The sequence below is a fragment of the Camelus ferus genome, chromosome 5 (assembly GCF_009834535.1).
Source record: "Camelus ferus isolate YT-003-E chromosome 5, BCGSAC_Cfer_1.0, whole genome shotgun sequence".
NCBI lineage: Eukaryota > Metazoa > Chordata > Mammalia > Artiodactyla > Camelidae > Camelus > Camelus ferus.
Genome location: NC_045700.1, coordinates 40,760,367 through 40,784,917, shown reverse-complemented (window position 1 = coordinate 40,784,917; position 24,551 = coordinate 40,760,367). Strand labels below are relative to the sequence as shown.

The following is a 24,551-nucleotide window of genomic DNA, read 5'->3' as shown; positions in this document are numbered from 1 at the left end:
TGCTGGTGTTTCTTTTTCTTGGAGGAGGTTGTATTCTAAAAGGATAAGTGGCTGTTTTCCTCAAAATCTCCTCAATGAAAATCTCAGTCACTAATAGATACTATATATGCATAAAAAGAGATGTTCTAATTACTTTTGATAAAGTAAATGAGAGGGTGAGTCTCTTTTATTGATGTATATAAGTGAGGTAGATGATTAATTTATCTTCTCAAAAGATGACACATTCCTAGAACAGCTGACTTAAAAGAACAATGAAGATTTCAATTTAAAGATCTAAAGGACATGTGGTTCATATTAATTCTTAAAATTGCAGTAACTTATTTTAGACAGCTTACCTCAATAAAGCATATGGTTTACCTTATCTGATTTCAGTGTTAACAAGTAGTTTCAGAACTGATTACTCAATATTTATAGGAATTTTCTGCTACATAGATACTGAATTAATACATACACATATACACGTATGTATAGTCAGGTTGTCTTTCTAAAATATTTTTGAAAATAATTACCTAAAATCACTTCTCAGAATTTGAAAATGGACTGTGGATTTCCAAATGAAAAAGCTATTTAATAACTGGAATTTGATGAAAAAAATAAACTTATCTCTTTAATAATCTAAATTGAAATTGGTAATTGAAAGCTTATTGCTTATTGATCTCAATGGAAATCTTGTGACAAATAGATGCAACATGCAACAAAGAGCACAGAAGAAAAAGTCAGAAGCATCATAGTGAAGATCAGAAAATAAATTTTTTGTACAGTTAGATATATGGTACATTGTAATAGTGTTCATAAACAATATAGTAATCTTAAAAATAGTAAATCTATAAATCTTAAAAATAGTAAATTTATATTCCATTAGTGAAAAGTTATTTTTGCAAATAATTATAACTTAAAAATTTTTTGTGTCAATTGAAATTTTTAAAACTAATTTAAAGCCAGAATAGGAACTTGTGGCTAAGTACCCAGTCTCTAAATACGATTTCACATCGTTCTTTATATTATTTCTTTTGTAGTGTTAGCACTGATTTAGAATGTTTCTTGACTTAAATAAATGGCTTTTCACGGTTTTTTTCCTTAACATTGAAAAAAATATTCAGATGTTTTAAATGCCACCATTTTAATGCATTTGTTCCAAAACGCTCATGTTCATTTTCCCCCTGCACACAAGAGCTACGCTAAAGCTACAAAACCTTGGGGCATTAAAAGAAAAAGGAAAACAGAGTGTTTCTGGTTGATAGTGTACCTCTGGGTTCTTGAAGATATGTACATTCTAGCTAATATCTTTGATGATATCATCTTGTTAATGTACAAGGAAATAAACAAAAGGCAGCCATTTTTCTCTTACTGCATCACTTCAAAAACAGTGAAATAAAATGGTTGCCAAATGGAAGGAAAGAATCAGCAAAAAACTAAGTTATTTCCAAATTCTTGGAAGAGGGAGGGGCAAAGGGTGTGAAATTAGAAATAAAAATCCATGTATGTGAATTTTGTATGAATGCATGTAAAGAAATAATTTACAAAAAGAAAGAACTATAAATAAATACAAGGGATATAGAGATAGCAATTTTAAAAAATTATCAGTAAAATAATGAGTCTCCAATGGAAAGACTATAGTTTATCAAGTTAATGTATTAAATATAAAAGCCTATCAAATTCATTCATGTTGAAAAAGGTAGTTAAAGGTGGACAACTGGAAAGACCTAGAAAGACAATCACGAAACAGTAATAAGCTTTCTAGGTCTACTATTGTCTTAAATGACCTTGGTGAGTTACTCTCTCATCTTATGCCTCACTTGGCAAGTCTGCAAAACAGGAACAGAAAAATCTTCGGAAAGCATGTCATGGAAATATACAGCAATATTTTTACACTTCAATTTCCTAAGTTGGCTTTAACCAAGAATTATCATCTAATATTAGTAAAGAGAGAAGAAATGATGTAAAGTTCTAATGATTATTTAAAATAATTTTTAAATGCATTATCCTAATAGTAGAGACAAACAGTTATAATAACAGATAGGACTTTTGGAAGAAAGAGGTGATTTTTTCCCTAATATATGCAGAAAAAAGAAATGAATTTAGCAAGTGATTTGAAACAAATCTCATAAAATTGCCTCAGGATTAAAATAAATAACAAAATATACCCATCCTTCCGTTCAAAATTCTGGAATTCTATCAGCAATACGACAAGAGTATCGCAGCAGAGTTTCTGAGTCTCACATTACACAATGAACAACAGTGCCTCTGCTTATATAATAATTTCATCAGCCAAGAGTTCTTTAAATTTGAAATTAACTGAAAAACATACAATCACAGTTTAAAGAAGCAAATCCATCCAAGATAAAAGGACGTTTTATTTTGTTATACTAAAAGCTGTGAATTGAAAAATGATATTTTGACTCTTACTATTGACTCCATAGCTTGGCTTTTCTCTAATCACAAAGAGACCATCACAGAATAATCTTGTTTGACCCGCCTTTCTACAAAATAACTGAAGTTTGTCATAAGTAATTCAGAATGTTTGCTATTCAGCTCATGCAATAATGTGGGCATAGACATACTGAATAGTTGATCCTTTGAAAATTCTACTGCACGAAGGAAGATGGAGAAGATATACTGACACCATCACTCGTGTTCCCTGGAACCGTATTAACTGGCATATATATACCAGTACTTCCTGTTGGATTTACCCTTGATAAGGTTGGATTTTCTTGCTACATTTCATCCTTCTTTACAAACATGTTCAGAGAAGTCAATAAGTTGGCCAAGTCAGTCTCAAAATCCAGGACTAATTCAATTCAATTCAACAAACATTTATTGAAAGTTTACCATGTACCAAGCTCTGAGACAGGTGCTACAAATATAAAAATGAAATATATACTGTACCCAAAAAGATTATAGTCTAGCTAAAAACAAATTGCTGTGCAAGTTATGGGAGAGGTAGTAAAGTAGGGATATGTTTTTGTAAAGTCTGAATATTTTATTGACTTAACATGCATTTTATGTATAATCAATACAATTTCTTTATTTTCAGTATTATTTCCTAAAACCTGAAAATCATTACTGCAATTAAAAATCATTTATCAAATGTCATACATATAATATGCATATAATAGCTACATACTCCTATGTTACCCTTCTCATCAAGAGGTTGAATCTCCTTTCCCTTGCCTTTATTCTAAGGTAGTCTTAATGATTTGCTTAACCAACAGAGACTGCAGAAGTAATGTTTCAGAAATTCCACAGTTAGATCCTAAGAAACTTTGCAGCTTCCACTTGAGCCTCTTGGGGCCTCTTCAGTCTTCCAGGAGCCCTGAGCTGCCATGAGAGAGGATTAACTACCCTAAGGCTGCCATGTAGAGCCACATATAGGCACTCTGGGCAAACAGCCCAACCTAAGCCCAGGGCTCTAGCCATTCCTGATGCCTAACATGTATGTAAAGTCATTTTGGACACTCCAAACCTACCCACCCACCAAATGAATACAATGAAGTGATTCTAGTTGTCACTATGTGGAGAAGAACTGCTGAGCTAAGCTTTTCTCAAATTCTTGTCCTACAGAATTTATAAGAATAATAAAATGGTTGCTGTTTTAAGCTGCTAAGTGTTGTGGTAGTTACTCAACAACTGATAACTGGAACATATTCACATGTGTATGACACAGATACCAAAATAAACTTAAAAGTACATGAAAGGACAGTCTCATCTACATATTCAGTGAAATGGATGAATCTAATGAGTGCATTAAAAGAAAATATATCTTAGGAGGGTGGTGGAAAAAGCAAATATGACAAGTAGAAATCACTAAACTAGTTTTGTTAGACAGATTTAGTAATTTCATGGGTATTTTGATTTGTATTGGCCTCAGTTTGTCCACTTTCAAATACATTGAGAAATTGTTAATATCAAATATTGTTAATGTTGTGTTTGAGAGGCTGCAAAAATTATGAAACAATAGGACCTTCCTTAGAGTACAAAGAGGAGACTATTTATATTTTTCTGCTATCTAATTCCTAAATTGGGAAAAGACAAATATGTCTTAGTTCTGCAAAGATTAAAGAAATAGATAATTTTGGATAATGCAAACCAAGACTTAAATACCCCTTCCCATCCCCCAAAACCACACACCATTACCTGTCATAGTAAACAAGCCTACTGGAGTTTAATTCTTTTGAGTTCTCATTCTGTCTGGTTACTAGACTACCAAAGCAGCAGATGTTAAGCGGCCAGTGAACGGGCACTCAGAATGATACAGGTTAAATGGTAGGAATAGCTCTATAATTGCTGCCACTGCATATACAATATGTACACAAATCATCTGAACATGGCTGTAAAGAAAGTTTTATGCAAAATGACCCAGAGAAGAAAGTATCCAGGTTCCCGCCTCCTTCAGTCTCTATCACCACAAAGGTATTAGAAAACAGCATTTATCAAGAGAAAAGAATAAGTGAAACAAACCTCCTCTCTGAGAACACAAAGGATATCTTTATTTCCTAGTGACCATCAAAGTTGATTACAATGATTTTTTCTTACGTGAATTAGATGTCTAACCTGGGACAAAAATATATGGAATCAAGCAGCATATACAAAAGCAAATATGAACTGAGCAGGCAGAATAAGGAAAAAAATAATCATTTAATAGGATCAGTGGCTTTTCCATGTCAATGGGAAGGTTACACCATAAACAAAAGGGCTCTGACACTGCTTTTGGGTTCAAGGCACAAGAAAAAGAGTTTCCTATATTTTATTTCATCAACACAAGTCTACAGATTCTTGGCTAATAGATTGAATCTACTTTGATTTGTGCAACAGAGACATACAGAAACAGTTTCGCGTACTCTTTACCTGAGTTCATTCATTCACTCGTACTTTTAGTCATTTTTACATCTACTGAATACTATATGCTCAGAACCTGGCTCAGTGCTCTGACAGGTTAAAGAGATGAAAAGTCTCTGCAAGCTAAGTGGCTTTCCATCTAGCGGTAGGGACAGATACAAAGAGATGGATATAACATAACAGGATACCTTCTCTAATTGAAGAATATATAAGAACATAAAGACAGGAGTGAACAATACTATATAAAAGTAGCTAATAGTTATCAATCACTTAAGACTGAAGTGTTTTATTTCACATGTATTCATCGACTCATATAACCACTGCAACAAGCCTATGAGGTAGCTACTTGTACTGCCTCCATGTCATTGATGAGACAACTAAGGCATAGACTGGTTAAGCGATTTACCAAAAGTCAGTAACCAAACCCAGGTAGTATGGTTTTAATGCAGTGTGGCTCTACAGAAGCATATTATTTAAGGTGGTCATGATGGGCTTCACAGAAGAAGAGACACGGGAGATAAATCTTAAGGGACGTAGGAATTCTTTTGTGGGAAAGAAGAGTATCCTGGGCAGAAGGGCTAGAATAGATAGATTCTGAGGCATGACTAATGTATGTGTGAAAGAAACTAAAAATTTCACTGTGAAAATGCTAAAATTATTTGATCTTGGTGGGATTGTGCATTTTTAGTTCTGGGATGTTTGGAATTAATCTTGGAGTCAGTTTGTATTTAAGTGGCTTCACTACAACTGTGTTTTATTTAAGTAACTCAGAAGAATGAATTGGAGAGAGGGTCTGGAAGAAAGGAGACCAAATCAGACTGTTGAAAGGCCCTAGAAAAAAGTTAAAAAGCTCTGAATGAAGACAGTGGCAGCCCTGGGGATGGTGAGGAAAGATATTAAGGAAGTAAATCAACAGACACTTAGGCTGGAAGTGAAGAGGAACCCTGAATCCAGGATTTTTAATTTGGAAGACAGCATGGATGATGACACCAATAAACAAGGTTAGAATTACAAGAGGAAGATTAGACATAGAGCCATTCAGTGGTAAATACTTAATAATTACCATGGACCAGGCAAAAGTACAAGGTTCTAAGGATGCAAAGATTCCATCTTGACCTCTGAGTGCTCAATGCCTGGGGAGAGGCGCTCATACACAAAACCTATTTCCCAGATACACAATTTCCTCTGTCACAGCTAATTTTTAAGAGTATAGAATTCCTCTCAGTAGCCTGATTAAAGGTAAAGAAAGAACAATCAACTTCACAATCAAACTTCAAATCTGGAATACCATCAGCTGAACTTAATTGTGGTACTCATAAAGAAAACTATTAAAATTGTTCTATGCAGATTAAAATCATGATCCAGATCACAAAATCCACCTCCATGCTTTATATTAATCATATGACATGAAGAAATACAAGTAATAAATTAGATTTCTCCTTTAGGCAAATGTTTTAATGAGCTTAATCCCGTAGCTTGCTATTAATGCTAGTGACTTCTTTGAAATGAGGCATGTGTTTTCTTTCTTGTTCATACAGTCAGCTTCCTATTTAGTATTCATTATTCATGTCTATTTTTATCAAAGAGCACTTTTACATGAAACCATGATCCAAGCATGTTTGCCTCTAATTTTCATCTCTGGAGGGAAGGAAATTATACACCCTTATGATACTGGTATATGACTATGAACTGTTATACACACATGGGATCATAATGCATATGTGTTCCTTCGTATTAGAAGGTGAGCTACTTAATTCAGGCCCACAGGCTAAAGAACATTTTCACACCTGTCTTAGTTTAGAGCATCAACATGCCACTGAAGAAAAGCCATTAGCCTTATAAGCAGTAAAAACAAGTTTTGATCACAGTCTCAATTAAACTATCTATATATTCTAAGAAATTCTTATGTGGGATTAAGAATACAGAGAACGGTAAATATATTTTATCTGAATATTATGACTTCTGATAACTTTAGCTTACAACCATGGATACCACAGCTATTGCTACTCTCTCAAAGTCATGGCAAGATTTGGAACTTTGCCTTTAATTACTGATAGTTATCTATGGAACATGCCACTATGATGGCTGAGACAACATTGAACATTACATTGCTACTGTTTCCCAGCCACTCACTGTGAGGTGCTTTTAATGTTGTCTACATATGCTTATTATGTGGTATTTATACAATATTTCTTTGACCTAGGAAGCCTATGGCTACATTATTCCATTTCCCCATTTCTCTAATTTACTATATTCTATGGCCACTGTGGAACCAGGTGGCAGAAATAAATTTATGGTTTAATGGACTACAGGAAAAATAAAGGTTTTAAATACAAAGATATTTTGGAGGGAGGGTATAGTCCAGTGGTAGAATGCATGCTTAGCATGCACAAGGTTGTGGGTTCAATCCCTAGTACCTTCATTAAAATAAACTGAATTTATCTACCCCCAAAAAGATATTTCAAGAAACCACACTTATAATAAGTAAAACTTTAAATTACCTAAATATACTTAATATATATTCATCAATGTAGCAGAAAATCAGCCATTAAAATCAGAATCATTATGACTATATAAAAATAATAAAAATGTCAAAATAATAATTAATGAAAAAAATTTACCAGAAATATAAACAAACATAATTAAAACTAATATGTATAGAAGAAGACTAGAGAGGAATTAAAGGAACTAAGGGATTATGTGTGAGTTTAAAGCAATATACACACTATGAGCTCAATATTTTAAATATATATAAGCATAAGATAATTGGAAAAGTAGAATCAAAATCATAAAAAATAGTTATCTCTTGGGCCTTAGATAGCAAGTGATTTTCATTTTTGACTTTGGCTTTTTTAATATTTTACAGCTGTTTTGCTTCCTGTTACTGATACAATATAAATTTAAAATATTAGGATTTTTATATTAAGATCAATTATGATAAAACTTAATAGTAAGAAATGGTATTTAAAAATAAGAATATTGTTCAAACAATTTCAGCTGCTGTAAGTTTAAGCCTTTAGATATCAGGGAAATCAAACTCTGCTTCCACACTTTATCCTTAGGCTGGATTTGACACTTGATGCCATCCTGTCTACTAGGTTTTTTAAAGACATGATTTCTTTTGATTGATGAACAGATTTCTTTTCAACGTTTTCAACAAGCAACCACACACTGGGCTGTTTTTGTAAATTCGCCTTTGAGGTACTGCAAGGAGGTTCACATATCTACTCCCACGCCTTCTGTAGGTGACAATGGACCAGAAGGGGTGATTGGAGGTGGCACAGTAAGGTCTCGGTGAATAACCCTCCTTCTGACCCAGCTGCTAAGCCCTACGTTAGGATAAATTCTTTCACTTGCCTGGAGGAGAGACTGTATTTTCACAAAAAATGGTATGGGCACTAGAGGGAAGAGATACATGTTTAAATTGAAGGAAGATCTTGAGAATCAAAAAAAAAAAATTGTAGTTGGGCATTATGTAGCTCCAGTTGAAATTTAACAGCAGAAAAATTGGAAAGCCTGGGGTGAAAGCATCTCATTGGGAAAATATTAATGTCTTCACACTGCATTGTTTTTATGCTGGGAGGGTGCCTGCAAAGCAGAAGTCCAGCAGTTGAACTCTTGCTTTCTTACTACCCCAGAGAGACATGATGCTGAAACTTCCGAATCTAAATATATTATTGGTAGGTTTTGTTATAGTTATTAATTGTATACTGGAAAAGAACCAATCATAACATAGCTGGACAGTGTTTCCCAGGCAACAATTTGAGAGGCAACTTTTAATCTGTAATGAACCATAAATCTTGGCTATCAACAGGAGAGTCTGAAACAGAAGCCCATTCTCAGTCCACAGCACTTAATTATAGTACAGTCGCTTTACAATATTGTGTTAATTTGCGGTGTACAGCATAGTGATTCAGTTATGCATATGTATATTCCTTTTCATATTCTTTTTCATTATAGGCTATTACAAGATACTGACTGTATTTCCCTATGCCATACAGTAGGACTTTGTTTATCTATTTTATATATAGTTAGTATCTGCAAATCCCAAACTCTTAATTTATCCTTCCCCCTCCTTTCCCCTTTGGTTACCATAGTTTGTTTTCTACGTCTGTGAGTCTGTTTCTGTTTTGTAATTAAGTTCATTTGTGTCATTTTTTTAGATTCTACATAGAAGTGATATACAGTATTTGTCTTTCTCTGACTTAATTAATTTAGAACGATAATCTCTAGGTCCATCCAAGTGACAGCATAGTATTAACTGTGAGATGGTCCTCTAGTTTCTTATACTCTCTTCTTCCCCATCAGGTCAACTCTGCTCCTTCTTCAAGACTCAGCTCAAAATTGTCCTCTCTTAAAGCCCATCTCCATATCCTTTGCACAGGGAGAGAAGACTATTCCTTTCTCTCTCTTTCATGTGTCTTTATTACTTCACTATCCATTTTGTAACATCATATTGTATTAATGTGTTTGCATTTCTAGAAGGATACCAATAAACTGGGATCTCAAAGATAAAGGTTCTGCGTTATTCATATTTATATCTTTAGTGCCGACCACAAGCCTTTCACACTGGAGATGCTCAATGCTGCTGAAAGAGTTCTTGCAAAAGTGTTTTTAGATTATAGACATAAAGTGTACACAAGCTTTTAGATAGCTGTCTTTAGAATGTTTGATAATGCTGGTCCTAACATGCAGGTTGTAATTCAGAGGACAGAATTATTGTTTGACACCAGCTTCCAGTTTCTGTTTTTTAGCTTGTCTCAATAAAAAACAGATGAAAAGTTGGAAATACTGCAAACACTTCCTCCTCCCACCCCTCACAACAGGGTTATGAGAATTGGATCAGACAGGATATCTTGCAATTTCTCTCCTCTAGTAGCTGTTCCACAGCTGATAACACATTTTCAGCCTTGTTAAAAATTTCTCCAACTGATAAAACTTCTTGGGCCTTTTCCTTAAGTACCAATCACCCTTACTAACCCCTTTGCCAACAATAATTCTCCCTTCCCTCCTTTTCTTCCAAATACAGAAAAGATGTGCTTCAACTGTTCCCATGTCCAAGAGCAGCACCTCTGATTTTGCACACACTTACTTGTCTATCATGGTCTCTTTGGAGGCAGAGGTAGATTTCTGTTAGAGTGCAGACACTTGCATGTCAAGGGGTATTCGGGCTTTGCTAATGGGCCTTCACAAACATTTCACATTTTGGATCAACACATCTGCCAACATGTAAGCCACTTTAAGAATACTATTTCTGTCAACAGAAGCTTTCTGTCAATGCATGGCATGTGTTAAATAAAAGTATATTAGCTAGACTAAAATGTCTACATGCTAATATTACATATAGGAGAGCTTTGTATTTATATTCACTCAGCATTAAGTTCACTACACTTTAATGGTCATTAACATAAGAAATACTTACTGAGACATTGACTGATAATGAGAATCCCCTCCCCCATCAAACCTACAGCAGATGGACCAGAAAGAAAAGGGGTTTACAAAGTAGAAATTTCTTCCTCAGTTTTTGTCTATCACAACTGTCTATTCTTTCCTCTTGAGGCAAGGGACATACTGTGCTGTGGAAAATATTAAGATTTCAGTTCAGCTGTGGAGAATTTCATATAACAAAAGAGATAATAACATGGCCTCTATTGCAACAATTTTATAAACATTGGCATTAAATTCATACAAGAGAGAATAAATGTAGTTTTATAATATTTACAGAGAGAATAAACCCAAATGAACAATCCATTTTTGGATTCAGTGTGTAGGTTGCCAAAATTGAAATGACTTTTCATAGAATATCAAGAACACAGAATAAACAGAAGAATCATTACTGAATTGGAAAAGAAAGAAATCATTCTTGGAGAAGAAAAATATTTCCATCATTCTCCCTTTATAAGTCCAATTTCATATGGCCTTTTAGGGAGGTTGTGCTGTGTAACTTGAATTTATTCAACTTTTTGATGGACTTGAATTTTCTCCTGAGATGTTTTAAACATTTCTTTCATCCTTAAGTAGCCATGCAAGGAAGAAGGACCACTTGTAACTTTATCCCATTTTACTGGTGGGAAAAGTAAGGCATAAATATTTCAAGTGGCCACTTTCTTAGCTTAGACTAATGCTCTTTTCACTCAGGCACTCTGGCCTTTTACAGCCATTTCTTCTACAGAAATGTATTTGACAAGTGGTAGTCCTTAGTAACTAATATAAGGATTTAAAGCCTTTGCTTTTATATGTTAGATAAAAGGGTAGTGTTTAAAGGGATGTTTCCTGATCCTAAATACACTGTATGAAAGTAGACAGCCATATCTAAAGATGAAAATAATAGCATTTTTTGCCTCTGAAAGGTTTAAGCTTCAGTGAGCCAAATCACATCATAAACACCAGTGAACCAAACAGTTTAGAGATTAAAGACAAATCACTAACAATGCAGATCTGCAAGCCAAGTACATAGCGAGAAAAAGTCTGATTCACCATACAGACCTGCATTTCATATCTGATTGAATAGTTAACCAAACTATACATAGATATTCTGAGCTTTGCTTTTTGACAGTACTTTAGCACCTGATCACTGTGTTGCCTGCCTTCCTGTCAAAAACAGAACGATTTGAATAGCTCGAGCTCAGCATGGCAGCCTGACTTCTGGTGGTTTGGTGGACACTGTCACAGGAGATGGGAAGGCGTGGGGCATGGGTGGAACCACTTAGAACTACATGGCTTGAAGGTAGAGAGAAGAGATAGCATACGGCTTGGGTTGGCTATAGAGTAACACAATAGACGAGGACACAGGAAGAGAGATGGAGAGAAAAGGATTGTTCACAGGTGTTATGAAAAGTATGGCTGAGGTGAGTGCTAACCATGGGCCCAAACTACCCATTTCTCTTACTACAAAGACCAGTTCCATGGGTCATCTTCAAAAATGATGTTAGTTTTGAAGAAGTATTACGTGCAGAGTAATTCCCTAATATGGGACAAATAGGAGACTAGGAAGATGGCTTAAAATGCAACCTTAATATTTTCCCTATTTGTTCTCATAGACATCTTAATTTAGTTACAGTCCCTTAAATTCCAATGTGTCAAAACTAAATGGTGTCAGTAGAACCTGATTTTGCTCATTAGTACAACTATTAGTTCTATTGTGCATCCTTTTTCTTTACTTGTGAATAACTGGAACTCTTTCTAAAGAATAGTCTGCTAATAAATTATGTTCTGTTCATTTTTTAAAATGTTAGCTTCCCAGCATTCATCTTGGTCTAATGCGTTTGAACGCTATTTAGTCAGAAAGCCAAAAATAAGATACTTAATAAAAAGCCTGTTCACCTGACAACCATATCCTATTTCTCCTAGCCTTTACCTATGAGGTGTTTGATACCATTTAGAACAAGTGATCTTAAAGCTGCACCTCTGTCAGTAGAGATCAACAGTCGATAGACTGCTTTTATTGCTGTTTCGCTCACCTTCACAGACCAAGCACTGTTTTGTTTTGTTTTGCTTTCTGGTACCAGAGTGATTTACTGAAGAAAGTGGCAAGGATCCTAAACTTTTTATTTGTTGAAAGTAATGCAATCAGAAAGAAGAAACAAAAACTCCTGTATTTCAATCCCTATATCCCATGTGAACTGATTAACAGGCAAAATATTTTGCTTTTTTTCCCTTTGCACATGTTTCTCTCCTTCTCTCTCAACAGCTCCTGACACATCACTTTATTGTAAGTTTGTGCGGTACTTTAGATGAGTTCGACAAGTTTCTAGATGAGAGGCTACAGCATGGGCATATGAAAATGTGCCTAGTTGCTATTATGTTGTATATGTAGATACATTCTCTGTGGTTGGGCTTTATTATGCTATCGTCACTTCAGAGTATTCTTTTCAGCAATATTAATGATAAGGATGATCATGCCAAGATGAATATCATTGTAGGTCATCACATATATATATATATATATATATATGCCCCCTTTGGAGATGCAAAGATTTATTGGGGGGCTAAAGAACATTAGATAACTGAGCTTGCAAAATTAATTGTCACATTACAATAGATTAATAGGTAATATCACTGACACTTTCACATACATGCTGTTATTTTTTTTTAAATGTTGGTGCTTATTTATTTATTTATTAAGTTATAATTGGCATATAACATTGTGTAGGTTTAAGGTATACAATGTGTTAGTTTGATATAGTTATGTATTGCAATATGATTACCACTGTCAAGCTGCTACTTTTTAAGTAAACAAGAGAGATCTGATGATTTGGGTGATTGGGGTTAACTTATGTATATTCAAATAAATAATCTTGTATTTATGTGTATGCATGGATATTTAAGTCATGACAAAAATAAACCTCAAACTGGTACTGTTCTTATGCTTTCAGATAACTGTTCATTAGCAATTACAAATTTAAATATTTTTTAGGTCCAGGCTGGCAATGTATTTGTATGAGCAGGTATAAGACAGTAGAAACTGTGACAATGGCAGTGAAGAAGTAGTATATACCCAAGGGTGTTAAAATTCAAACTCTTAAAACTCACGATGCTGGCTAAATAAAATAACTAAGGGCTGCTATATATCCTACTCTGTAATAATTTTTCCTCCTTAACTTTTCAACTCTTCTTTGTTTCCTATTTTCTTTTTACATTGTTAGTAGCTTAAAAATACCTGTATTAATACCTTATATTTGTATAGTATTTATTCTTAAAACCCCTTAGTGATTTACAGAGCTATTCAGGCTGAAAAAGGGGAACAACAGGCCAATTTTAATAAGCATATTAACTCTCTCTGACTATACTGACTCCATTTAGCAAACTGGAAATTGACTGAATAAGAAGCCAGCTTCCATTTTCCTTACACCTCTAAACATAACATCAAACTTTAATAAATGCGGGCTCAGATAGTAAGAGAATTAAATGCAAGGCCCTAAGGGCAGAGGTTTCTAGGAATGTGCTTATAATAGAGTTTCACCTGGGATTCAATTAAATATTTAGTGAGACTGACTGAAAGAAAGGCGCTGTGCTGAAAAGCTGTGGGGGAGACAGAGATGAATACGACACCGTTTTTGTCCTCTAGAATGTCATGATCGAAGGCAGCTAACACATTTCACTTAGAGTGTGGGGTGTGTGCGGTGGGGCGGAGCTCCCCTCTCCTCCAACAGCACCTAGAAAACTGTTTACATTGGCACAATCGCATCAGCCTTTCTTCGTCTCCTAGGATGAAGTAGCCTTTTTCCTGTTCAAGGCCAATACCTCTGCATATGCCCCTATCCCATCTTCTCCCTCTCTCTTTGCACAAATTGTACTATAAATTAGTGGTCAACAAGTTTTTTTCTGTAATAGACCAGACAGTAAATATTTTAGGCTTTTGTGAGACATATGGTTGCTGTCACAACCACTCAACTCTGTGGCTGCAATGCAAAAGCAACTGTAGACAGGATGTAAACAAATCGATGTGTCTATGTTCCAATACAACTTTACACATGGAAACTGAAATTTGAATTCATAAAATGGTTATGGGTCATGAAGTGTTCTGCTAATTTTCATTTTTTCAATCATTAAAAAATATAAAACCATTCTTTGAGGGTCATATGAAAAGAAGTAGTGGATCAAATTTGGCTTTCAGATTTAGTTTGCTAACCTTTGCTGCTCTTCCATAACTTCAACCACTCCTTTTCTACTTTCTTCCCCTTAGCCAAAATCACACTAAGGAGAATATTGAAAATATTTAGCAATAACTCTGTGTGCTGACTGTGATTCTGGATTCTGACCAATCAGAATAGATAAATTCGCCAATCAGATCTAGTAGGAGCCATAAGCAACTAGTGAATAATTTTGTTGAGTATAGGATAAATACCAGCCCAGCACACACCTCCTCATCTCATTTGAAAAAAAAAGCCAAAGCTTTTGTACACTGCCATCTTGGTACTGCTCCACTTCTCTCTTCATACCCAGTATCTTCGTAAATTACTCTAATTTTCATCTCCCATCTATTCTTCAATAAGGCATCTGCTTCCACCATTCCTTTAAAATTGACTTTTCCAGAAGAAACTTTCCCTTTATTTTTTCAACCTTTTTAAAAGTGTTCTATTTCTGTCACTTGTATTATATTCCCCCAGCCATCTTACACTTTCCCAACTTGTGACTCTTGGTTGCCATGGCAGGCTCCTCTTCATCCAGCCATCTTTCCGGCAACCATGACCACCAGGTATTCCCCAGCGTTTTCCACCCACTGCTTCCTGTTCTCTGTTCTCCTGTCCTTGGCAGTCTGATTCATTCCCAGGATATGACTTTCCCTTTTATGCAGACCGCCTCTATGTCTCCATCTCGAGTCTTGACCTCTCTTTAGACTTCAGAGTCATTTTACCACTTGGATTTCCCTGAGGTATCTCAAAGTCACCATGTCAGACAATGAACCTGTAGTCATTCTCATCTGACACGCTTCTCTTTTGTTTCATATCTTAGTCCAGCAACACCACCCCTGTTGCTGAAGCCAAGAAACTCAGAATCATTCTCAATGCTTTCCTGCCTTCACTGCTAATTCTGTTTAATTAGGCACTGACTTCTTCACCAAATCTTCCTTAGTTTTACTCCTAGAGGCATCCCTACCACTGCTGTCTTTCCCCAGCCTTTTCACTGAGCTAGACCATCATGCTGGTCTAGTCCCTAGTCTCCCTCTTCACATCTGCCACCGGGTGGGCAATCTCAAAACAAACGTAATCAAAGGACTCTCCTCTCTGCCGCTAAATTCCTGAGTGACTTACTATCAGGATACTTAGCATGGTCCCAAGACCTTCCACCATATGGACTCTGCTTTCTGCCTCAGTCTTACCTTCTATCAAGCCCTGTATGCTTTCCCACCTCCTACTAATAGGGCACTGAACATAAAATGCAACTATGTATACCTCCACGTCTTTTCACATTGCTATTCCTATCACCTAAAATATCTCCTCTTTTTTCTCTGGCTATTCCTACTCATATAATAAAATTCAGCCTCTAAATGCATAAAACTGTTCTAAGAGCCTTTCCTCATTGTTTCCTTTTTATTTTCCAATTGTGTTGAAAGTCCAAATTCTCTCTTCTGTAACTGTCCCAGCTTCGCCATGAATTAGTAAGCAAGGTATGGTTGGTCACTGCCACTCTAGCTCTTACTCCACTATCTGGTGAACAGGTGTAGGTGAAGAGTACTTGGTAAGCCATGCGGAGTGTGGACAAGGCATGGGATTCAGCGTGCCTGGGTTCCATTCCCAGCAGCACAGCTCACTTGCTCTATGGGTTTGGGTTTATGCTTTCTAAGCCTCATATTTAAAATGGAAAGTCAATTCATTCATGAAAAAATACTTATAAGACATAGACTATGTTTCAGGCATTTTTCTAGGCACAAAAATGTCTTGCTTTCAAGGAACTTTCATTCTAGTGGATGTAGGAGAAGAAGGGGAAAAAGAATAAATAGGTAACAAGAAAATAACTAAATAAAATATGCAGCATATCATTCAGTGGTAAGTGCACAGTGGATAGGGATGAAGTGTTGGGATGGAGGAGGCAGTTGTCAAATTTCAGATAGAGTGATTAGGGAAAGCCTCACCGAGAAGTGGTATTTGAGCAAAGACCTGAGGAAGGGGAGGAAGTGAGCCATGAGGATATCTGCAGTGAAGAGAATTCCAGAAAAAAAGAAATAGCAAATACAAAGGATCTGGCTTGTCTCAGAAATCACAAGGAGGCGAGAATGTTGGAGATGCGTGAGCAAGGGAGGGAGTGAGGAGGAGACTAGGTCAGGCACATGGGTGAAGTGGTCAGGGCGGGAGAGAAGCAGCAGACAGTGCTCTCACTGTAAGGACTCTGAGATTCACTGGAAGGTCTGGAGCAGAAAAGTGAATGATCTGAATGTTACAGATGACTCTGGCTGCTGTGTTGAAAAGACACTGTAGGAGAGTAAGGGTAGAAAGAGGGGCTAGTTAGGAGGCTGTTACAATAATACAGATGAAAAATGATGGAAGCTTGAATCAGGTGAAGGTGGTAAGACATGGTTTATTCTGAATATATTTTCAAGTAGCATCAAAGACTTCTTAGATGTTGGGTGAGGGAAAAGACAGGAGACAACCTTGACTCCAAGGAGTCTCACCTGTGCAATTACAAGAAAGGTGTTAGTGCTTCATGCTGGGAAAGACTGCAAAAGCTTTCCAAAGGATGAGTAAGAATAGGAATTTAGGTTAGGTCAAACTTTGAGATGTCTATTACATATTTAAGTGGAGATGTCAAACAGGTAGTTCTACCTATATACCTATATGTATGAGTTAAAGTTTATGGAAGGACTTTAAGCTAAAGATAAACCTTTTCCAGTGAATAAATAAAATGTGAAGCCTCTAGATTGTGGATAGAGAAGAAAGGCAGTCTGTGGACTGTGTCCTGTTTACCCCAATGTTTAGTGACTGGGGAAATGAGAAATAACCAGCAAAGGAAACTGAGAAGAACCAGCAAACATGGCAAGAGGAAAACCAGAAGTGTGCTTTCTTGGTAGCAAAGTAAAGAAAGTTAAATCTATCTATCTATCTATCTATCTATCTATTCTATCTATCTATCTATCTATCTATCTCACACAGGAGGAAGTGATCAACTCTCTCCAAAGCTACTGATGGGTCAGGTAAGTGGAAGACTGAGAATTTACAATTATATTTAGAAACACGAAGGACACTGTGACCTTGATGAGCAGTTTTGATGAAGTGGTAGGGCAACACCTGACAAGAAAGTGTAAATACCTCTTTCAAGGAGTCTCACTAAGTGGGTAGAGAAAAATGAGGCACAGATGGAAGGTGAAGTGGCAGAAAAGAGACTTCACTTTTAAAGGGAAAATAAAAGCATACTTACATGCTGATAGAAATGATATAGGAGAGGGAAATAGTGATGATACAGGAGAAAAGAGTTATCTTACCTGAGCAGTATTTTTATGTAGGCAACAAGGAAAGAGATCAAGTATATAAGTTGAGTGTCTGGCCTTGGATAGAAACATAAACAGTTCATCCATAGTGACAAACAGAAGGTAGAGATTTGGAGGAGAACCTATGAAATTTCTCTTCTGCTTCTATTTTCTCAGTGAAATAGGAAGCAAGATGATAAACTGATCATAAAGATGGCAGAGGGAGGTGTTGGGGTTTTTTTTTAATAAGAAATGAAAGAATGTCTTCTGAATAGGAAGGGACTTACTTGACCTAGAAAATAAGATAGGATTAGTGGCTACTACCAAGGTTCAGTTGAAATTAGTGGTTTTGAATTTAAATAGAAATAAATCAGCATAGTTGTACATTTTTCTCCAGTCCTGTTCAGCAGGAAACAGGTCTGAAACAGGCAGCATTAGATTGAACCTAGACTGAGTTCATGCCAGGAACGTACTATGAAGCAAGAGAGATGGGCAAAGGGCATTGAGGGTCAATTTAAGGAAGTGATTACAATGATAAGCCATGGAATCTAGTTTATGTCAGAAAGAAAAAAGACATTAGTGGAAGGGTGGTGGGATCCCTGCATGGTAGTTCCTAGTAGGGTTGGAGAATTATAAGAATCAGATAATCAGACAGAAGGGGCTAGAAAGATAGGAGGAAGTTAGAGAAATGGGGTGGTTGAGATTGAAATCACAGAAGAGTTGTAATTATTGGTTATGAAAAATTGTATGATATTGACACAGGAGGAAAGTAACAATAATGCTCTTAGAGAAGGCAGTCACAAAACTACCACTGGAAGGCTTATCTACGTGGACATTGATATAACCAAGAATTACGAAAGGATGATGTTAGGAAGTGTAACAGTGAGACAAGAACTAAAATTTTCAGGGAAGGAGGGGAAGATATGGAGTCTGTAGATGGCTGTATAGGGAGAGAATGATAGTTTGTACCTTTTAGATTCAAGGAGACACGAATATAAACTGATTTCCAGAGTGCTCAATAAATATTCACTTCTATTATCCTAACCAGTCCATAGCTGACAACTATGTTGCCAACACATCTCCCCTTTGTACTGGCTGATGGAGGATGAGCATTATGCTAGGATAAATGGCCGGCCTGCTACCCGGATTACTGATGGAGACACCTGCAGGAGCCTGAAGGGGGTGAGACTGTGAGCTCCAGGAAGTAGAATTCTGTGATGAGATGATTTTAGTATATTATACACTTGCATTAATGAGGAAGTCCATAAAAATCATCATTTACCTATTTGCAGAAAAAGTAATAATTTTTTTCTTTTAATTAAGTTTCCATTTGAGCCAGTCTGTCCAGCATGCTAATAGATGAAAAATGTAGGGCAAGAGAATTGATCAGAGATTTTTGTCAGAACACTAGCCTTCCCAGCAATGTGAGTTCTCAATATTTTGGAGGAGAGTGTTTTTCATAAAGTCTTCATAAAGCAAGGATGTAGACCCTCTTGTTGTTTATAATCATGTCATGAGAATTAATAGGCTGGACTCCTCATTAAAAATAAATGTGAACACTTTTCACACTTTTCCTATTTACTGAATTTCTGTATTTCTTTGGCAACTCTTTAAATGCTCTCTGAAGATTTCCTTTCATGTATCTGGCTCATTTGAGAACAGGATGACATTACAGCCTAAACTTGTATGGAGTTCTGAGGTGTTCTTTCTGGAATAATCTATATATTCCTGTTTTGCTCCCAGATCCAGAGTGGCAACCCAGTATTTCATGATATAGCCATAGGGTTTGTAAATCAGTGAACGTAATTTTTTGTTTGCTATGAAGTGCTACCATTTAGATTCCTCTGGGAATACAATTTTATTCTGCTCTCAGCTTTCTATTTTAGCAATGAACAACTAGAATTAGAAAGATATAGTTATCAAGATCTTCAGGGCCTTTTGACTCTACATGGGAGTTTTTAATGTGTAATTTCTCCGTCTCCACTTGTGATGTGGCACTTAGGGACAACAGAGGAGAAAGATGAGTGGTAGAGAGTCAAACAGCAGGAGCCCCCACTGTTCCCTTGGGTGTTGGGGGAGACAATGATTTGGGGAGAAATAGATAAAGCACTATGGAAATAAGGTGTGGAGGCTACTTCATTTTCTCTTAGTGAGAACTTTTAAAATTTTCTGTTTCAACCCTCTTTTCAGAGTTCACATTGGGGTGGGGAGCACACATAACAGCGTGCCTCCCCTAGGGCTCTGAGTGGAGATGAAATGATGAGGGGATTAGCCTGATCTGGCAAGTGCGAAACTAGGAGCTTCCACACTCCATGGGGGATGACCTTGGAATTACATTTAAAGCTCAGGCAGATTTGGAATCAAAGAATGAGAGCACAGAAAGGGACAGTGAAAGCTGTCTAGCTCTGGAAGCAGATGACAGAAAAAGGTAAGAGAAGGTGGATCTGAAAGAGTAACTGCAGAGGTAAAAGAAAATAAGTCTTCTTCAGAAGGTGAGGTGGAGAAGGTGAGACTGTGTGATAAAACAAAAATGCAGAGACACTCTGTTCGAGGAAAAGTGGACCGCTGTCACTTTATCAAATAGCTGTTCCTGTCAGAGCCCTGAATCCAGTGCAGAGCAACTGATGAGCGAGCACGACTCACCTACAGAGTGACAGTGGCCTCCTAAGACACAGCCAGTGAATGTGTGCTTGGGACAGAGGGAGAAAGTAGGACAGCAAGGAATGGGGAAGATTTGGAAGAGTTGGTCCAGATGTCTCCAGTGAAAATTTATCTATGTTAGCCTAAATATAGAAATAAAAGAATTTGTGCCCTGACAGTGTTCTAGAAAACAAAGATGGATCAATCTTCATTTCCACTCAGCAAATTAAGCCTTTTTTGGCTTGCTCTGTTGTCAGCAGGAAAGATGTAAGCACATTTTTGTTCACATTTATGTGAAACATAAAGCAAGTTATTTAGAACAGCTAGAATTTATTTGTCCCAGGAAGACAATGACTCTTAGCTAATTCTAAACTGCTGGCACTTAATTGAGCTGTTAATACCATTCCTACTCTATTCAAAATAAATTGTCCACTCTGTTCCTTGATTTTTCTTTTTCCCATAGGATCACATCATAATTCATCCACAGGCTCACTGATGTATTGCACTGCTCTCTAAAATAAGGCTTTATTTACAATAATATTCTACAATATCAAAGTCACATTTTTGCCTTCTCAGTTGGCATTCATTTCTTTCTTTTCTTTTTTTGTTCATGCCATGGCCAGTGACATTTGAAAATTTTGTGGGTTTTTAAATTAATGTCTTTGTTTTCATCCTCAAATCATTAATAATGATTATTATGGTCTGGGAAGAATGTTTATCGTTTTACTACATCTTTCAATCCTGGCTAAAGTTTGGGTTATTAAGCCAGATCTTAGAATATTCAAGGTCCTACACATATAATGGTAATTGAATTGCTAAAGACTTGATAAGCCTCCCACTTTAAAATGTTATGATTCTTCAGTAAGGAGCAACAGACTGCAGGAAAACCTGTGGGCTGGGCTGATCATTTCTTTTCCTCTGCACATTTCCAAGGTCATTTTGATGATGATCTCTAGACATCAATACAAATGTGAGAGGACACAATGTGGACTTGAGAAAGACCAAAAGCTCCTTTAGGCTGCCATAACAATGAACCTTCATTGTACTCTAGAGCCTGTGTGGCCTTGTAGGGGGTTTTAATGGGTAGAGAATACACAGTCTCTGTCATCTTGTCATGCTAGATTGTGTCATGTTCCCCACCCCTTCAATTCTTCCCAATTTGAGTGCTAGTAAGGAGATGTATCTTTCAGCAATTTTGTGAAGATTTAAGTAGAATAACATAGAAGAAAAGTGAAACAGCTCATTGAGAACAACAATGCTATATGTAATTGAGAGCTACCACATTTAAGCTTAAATTAAAGTTGAGTAACTAGGGTATGTTTCTTAAGCAAAGCAAAAAATTGACTCTCTGGCATGGAAAGCCCCGAACTTTCTATACCAGAGAGGCCAAGTTCTGTATCAGCATAGTTTCATTAGCAGACAGTTACTATTAACTTGGATTAATTGACTATAGGTGTAAACTTTCAAATTGGTCTCTTGAATTTAAATACACATTACTCCAACTTTCAACTCTCCCAAATAAATATATAGAGTTTAGTTGTGAATCTTGGAGAAGCTTTGATATTTTCACACTGAAAAACTGAGAACCATTTCTGGTACTTCCCAGATTTAATAGGGCTCTGAGATGTAGACTTCACAAAAATGTAGCCTCTATTAGCTCAGATTATAAATAGAATCATCTTCACAATATGAAACACTAGCTCAAAATTATTTTCAGAAAATCTCTATATAACTAAGAATAGATTAAATAGCCAGATTCAAAGAATTCAAAATAAGTAAGCCATAAAACTCTTTACTACTTAAAATATATACATATATATATAAATACATATATACATAAATATAGAGAGAGAGAGAGGGAAAGAGACATTACCTCAGTTAAACAATTACTAAAAAAAAGCTGAAAGGATAGGAAAGTAAGTAGTGGAAAAATAGTTTTAAAAGCTAATTCCCTTTTTATTTGGACTGGAATAGAAATTCCTAAAGGGGTAGTTTTGAAAAATGCCACAAATATGGATTGTATTAATTTTTGACATAATTCTGGCTAAACCTTCTATTTAAAGACTATCCTGTCCACAACAGATTCTTCACAGGAATACTGAGATACCATGATTAAATAAATATGCTATTCTAATGTCGCTTTACAAAAAAAGATGCTACCAATAGGTTTTATGTGCATGCTCATATTTATGCCTCTCAATTTTTAGGACATAATGATTTCCAAACAACTGAGACTCCCTTTGCTTGAAAGTAATAAATGTTATGACCTAGTGAAGCTCTTATGTTTTATGTCACAACATTTTAAAAAAAGTCTTGTTTCCATCTATGTTATAAGCCAAAAACTCTTGGTTATAAATAAATGATGTGAAAATAACATTATTTCCTGTATAAATCTAGTTATAAGATAAATATAGTTATAGGGAGTAGTTTGGATAATTCAAATTCAAACATATTTATTGGGCACTTTGCCATGTGTCAGGCAATAATGTCACTTAATCCTCAGAGTCTCTTGGAGAGGGATGTATTACTAATCCCAGTGTACATCTAAGGAGGTGTGAAGTCATTTTTAATGTTGGACTATTAATAAATGGCAAAAATGGAACTCCAATCACGTCTTCAAACCCAAAGGCTCTGTTTTATCCATGATACTTCAGGAAAAGCAAAATTCGTGATTAATTATTACCAGTGCATATTCTGAGGGAATTTCCACTTCACTATTGCTTAAGTAGGCTTTCTCCATAGGTCTGAGTACCAAAATAACAAGGCAATTTTTGAGGAAATAATTCAACAAACCAAAAAATTATCTTGTGCAAGGGTTGGAATGAACAGAAACTTCTGAGTTCCACATCACACTTTTCTAGGTATTTGTGTGATTTACCATGAGTGTGCATTATTTTCACATTAAAAACAAAATAAATTAAATTTTAATATACTTCAGGTTTCAAAACAACATGTACTATCATCTTTTATCACTTTTATAAAATGGTATGCTACAAAATAATATAAAGTATATGTATGTAGCCAAATGTTGATAGTGGGTACCTCTGGGTTGTTATTATAAGTGATTTTAACATTTTTCTTAAAAGTGTTCTTAACAGTTTTTTAAAAATAGTTTGGTTTTTTTGCACACCTGGATCTTTTTTCCTTATCTTTATCATGATTTACTTTAATAGTCAAGAAAAAGATCCACAAAAAGAAATACATTTTCCATTTTGAAAATACATTTGACCTGCACATGTACTCCTATTTCCTAGGTAAAATTTGGGTACCCTCTGGAATATTTCAGTCAAACCTAGAAGGAGAAATCATTGAGAAACTGGGCATATTTTGATAGAAATAGCATTTGGTACTTAATAGAAAAAAGAAATACCAACTGCCAATATACATATGAAGAGATACTCAACTTCTCTAATAATCAGAGAAATGCAAATTAAAACCCAGAGATATCAATAAAGCATGTGCGCGCACGCACGCACACACACACACACACACACACACACACACACCCACACTGTCAGATTTGAAGACTGATGATATCCAGTGTTGGCAAAGGGCTGTGATAGCAGACTTTTGCCTACATTGCTGAGGAGACACCTTTTTTTTGCTCAGTAATTTGGCACTATCTGTCAAAACTTTTGAATACCCAGTATTTTTGGCCAGTAATTCTACATCTAGGAACATATTCTCTGGAAATACATAGGTGCTTATTGTAGCACTTTTTGTAACAGTGAAAAACTGAAAAAAGTTTTAAATGTCCTTCCATATGGAAATAGTTAAATGAGTAACGACACATGTATAACATGGGATGCTCTGCTGATGTAAAAACGAGTGCAGTTCCTAGGTGTATTCCAAAGCAGAGAACACCAAGACAACTTGTTTCTTTTTTTTTACCGTACACAGAGAAGGGCTTGAAAGAAGACACGGTCAGCTTTGATTGTGCTTACCAATTAGGAGAGGGGAGATGAAGAGGAAACTTTCACTTTTTACTTAATATATTTAATAGTATTTCAAAAGATGTTTACAATGCTTAATAATGTATTTCAAATTTAAAAAAATCAGAATATAGCTAAAATAATCCCAGATACCTATCCAATGAATTGACTTAAATTCTGTACTTTTCTCTAAGTCAGTAAAAATTCCACTTTTGAAATAAGGATTCTGCTTTGTAATG

At 35.8% G+C, this 24,551-nt stretch overlaps 1 protein-coding gene across 1 annotated transcript in view; it reads right to left on the bottom strand.

Moving 5' to 3' along the window:
- Nucleotides 1–24,551, bottom strand: part of CSRNP3 (cysteine and serine rich nuclear protein 3) — a 179,958-nt gene that overhangs the window by 92,146 nt on the left and 63,261 nt on the right. The window lies entirely within an intron of this gene.